This window comes from Eumetopias jubatus, unplaced genomic scaffold (genome assembly GCF_037043125.1).
Source record: "Eumetopias jubatus isolate StellerSeaLion01/CBP00866 unplaced genomic scaffold, mEumJub1_p1.0 scaffold_2, whole genome shotgun sequence".
Taxonomy (NCBI): domain Eukaryota; kingdom Metazoa; phylum Chordata; class Mammalia; order Carnivora; family Otariidae; genus Eumetopias; species Eumetopias jubatus.
Genome location: NW_028274808.1, coordinates 118,147,559 through 118,151,235, shown reverse-complemented (window position 1 = coordinate 118,151,235; position 3,677 = coordinate 118,147,559).

The following is a 3,677-nucleotide window of genomic DNA, read 5'->3' as shown; positions in this document are numbered from 1 at the left end:
TGGGTATTAAAGAAGGCACATACTGAATGGAGCACTGGGTGTTATACACAAACAATTAATCATGGAACACTACATCAAAAACTAATGATGTAATGTATGGTGATTAACATAACATAATAAAATAAAATAAGAAATTGCTTATTCAATCACTTCATAAATACTTATTAACATAATTTCTGGAAAGCTGCACAGAGGACAACTAATCTTTGGAGGGGAGGAGTGTGTTAGAAAATAGACCTACCTTTCATTGTATTTTACTTCATTATCATTAATATGTTAATTAATGAATATTGTTTTTCTCAACTTTAAGAAATTAGTTAATAGATACAAACTCTATGTAAAATAGTCTACTCATCCATGACTGGTTTTGGTTAAATAGTATAGACTACTTTAAATTTAAAGATGCTAGGCTGTATCTAATAAGATAAAACAGTGAATGAAGCTATGTTTTAATGTGAGTGATCAGGGAAGGCAAAGAGATTTGTTAAAAGATAAACTGAGGCATATTAAAAATTTTAAGTTTATTTGAGCAAAAATTGATTCAAATTGGGCAGCATCCAATCTAACAGAAAGGAGCCCTAAGGAGGTGTACAAACTGAGACTTTTATAGGCAGAAAGGAATGAGAATAAGGAAGTCATACTAGGCAAAAAAAAGCAGGTCAATTATTGAAAAGTTACTTTCCTTTAGGGGATAGGAGGGGTTTATCAGGTATATCACCAAACTCGTGCAGATTAGGTGATTCCTGATTGATGGAGTCCATTTCTGGGAGAGCTGAAACAGTAATTAAGTCTCAGTTTGGTGATGTGAGGCTTGACATAAATAACTTTATTTTGGACCTTTTTGTTTGTTTTTTAACAGATTGAACAACTTGTTTGAAGTTATAGAACTTCTGGAGAGAGTGGCTTAAGATTTGGATGCATATCCTTTCTTCTTTTTAAATTTTATTTATTTGCAAGAGAGAGAATGAGAGAGACAGAGAGCATGAGAGGGAGGAGGGTCAGAGGGAGAAGCAGACTCCCCGCTGAGCAGGGAGCCCGACATGGGACCCGATCCCGGGACTCCAGGATCATGACCTGAGCCGAAAGCAGTTGCTTAACCAACTGAGCCACCCAGGAGCCCTGGATGCATATCCTTTCTAAAAGGTACTTAGAACATTTATTGATTAATTTTTTTTTTCTTACCTGGAAGATTAATACATGCACGTGATGAAAACATTTAAGTAGTACATGAAGAATCACAGTGAAAAATAAACCTTCTTGGCACATCTGATCCCCAGGGTGCCATTGTCATCCCAAAGGCAATTTTGCCATTTCCTAGAGTGTTATCCTCAAATTAATCTATAGATGTGCACGTATATTTCTTTTCATATATTGCATATCCTTTTACAAAAATACCTGCTGTACATGCTATGGCGCACTTTGCTAAAAATGTGATCTTTACATAAATATTTTCATTCAGTTTTGGAAGGTAAAGTGAATTTTTGAGGCATGTTAATTGCACACACTTCCATGTTGATATTTAAGTTACTGTTCCCCCCTTCCCCCAAACTGTGTTAATTTCTGCAGAAGCTGCAGAGGGCACTGTACATCTTCCAAAAGCGTGGCATAGCCTTGAGTGTTTTGCAGTTCTTGAGTGTGGCACACATTTTAGGATTCAGAGAAGCTCCTGAGACTAGAAATATGCATCAATTCAAATTATTCCCCTGTCTTCATTTATTTTATGCATTTCATATAAAATTAATTACAATATATATTTATACCATACTATTATCTTCAACAAGAATACTTTTTTCTTTACTAGATACAATGTTTAATTTCCAAAGCATAAGTCTTATCTTTAATTTTGCTATAACTATTTGTAATGATCACAAACATAGTATCCTTTTTCTTTTAATCATGGTTATGTGGGATTTGTGTGGAAGCAGCACTGACCTGGGTCAGTCCATCTCCACCGTTTATAGGCTATGCCACAACACCAGAAAATCGTTAACTATGTGATTTACCATTTTCTCATCCACAAAATGAGGAAATTGGCTGAGAGAATTTCTAGGATTCCTGTCAGCTTCAGTAAGTCTATGACGTCTTCATAAAAAGAGAAACTTATTAAAGTTGAGTTTGGATGTGTGTCAGATAGAAGAGGAATGAGTGAGGGGGTGGGCAAAGCCATGCAGCTTGCAGAGGATATCTCAGGTAGTCTCAGTGCTGCGGAGAAGGATACGGTAGTCCACCAAAATCCATTCTCTTCTTTCCGGCCAGAAAGCAAACCTTGCACTTAAAGCTGCTACTTCTAGGCCTCAATAATAAAAATTTCATGGGCTGGCTGACTTTTCCTCCCTTGTCCTTGATGAGCATCCTTCCTCTTTCCCTTAGTGACAGTTCCAAACCTCCCTCTTTCTCCTCATGCCTGGGTCCCACCCTCATCCTTGCTGAGAAACCAGGCAAGATGTCTCACCTCCCAGCTCTTCAACCCTTGCAGACTATCCTCCAGTTGACCCATATCCCACCAATTCTATTTTCACACACTTCCGGAGAATGAGGTGTTTGTCACCTCTGAGAGACTGAGGTGGATTCTTCTGTTTACACCCTGAGTCTGTCCTCTTCAGTCTTCTCCAGGACACTGCTTCAGGAATTAGTCTCTATTTCAGAAAAAAAGGTTATGAAATAACAAAAAGAAGAATCACTCTAAAATAATTATCTAAAGTTGTTGAGTGAATATTCCTTATCACCTATCAAATTTCATCTTCTTTCTGTACTGAGAGAAGTAGCTGAAAATATGCATGAAGTAACTGTCTTCTTGAAAATGTTTAATTGATATACTGTAACTAGAATGGGCCCTAATAACATAATCTTTTTTCAGGCCTAGAGCTGTCTCTGAAATGTAATCTCTGGAATATGTGTATACCAGTAATATTGAGAACCACATCATTTCATTCCAGGATCCATAAAGGGCATTGCATATGTAATTAGCAGAACAAATGACCATGTGGGGCACATACTTTTACATTTGCATGGTGGGTAAGAATGATTGTTTTGATTACGATTTTCATGTATTTGTTTTTTTGCTTCTTTGACTTTTACAATCTTTAATGTGTATGTCTTAGTACCAGAGGATACACTGACCTTTTAAAATAAAATATTTATTTAATTTGGTGAAGTGTAAGATTTGCTCACCAGTAAAACACCGTGGTTTAACCTTACTGTTATGTATGTTTCTCTTAAGTATTGTAAGTATGACTGCATTAGTTTTTGAAAGTTATTTTGAAATACATTTGCAAATATATGCATGGGAACAACATGAATTTTCTTGGTACCCAGAATAATCACGGAATGCGTTTATTTGAAAACCTAATAGTAGCACTTGCCACAGTCAAACATTGAGCTTTTTGCCAGAGTGTACTCTTAATTGTTTTTCAGTTTTTTCTTAATAGGTTTGTAATTTGATCTCTTTGTGAGATAACCTGTCATTTTATGAGAAACTGTTGGAGAGTTAACTGAAAGTAGAAGCAAATCCCAGGGAACCCCTAAAAAATAGCTAATCCCTTTATCTTACTGCCAACTTTGGCTTCTTCAGACTGAAACAACCAACCAACCTAATGATAACAACCTAATCCTGTAGAAATTTGTGCATCTATTAGCTGGAAACATGCTCAGTGCCCACATTACAAGTTAAGAGATTT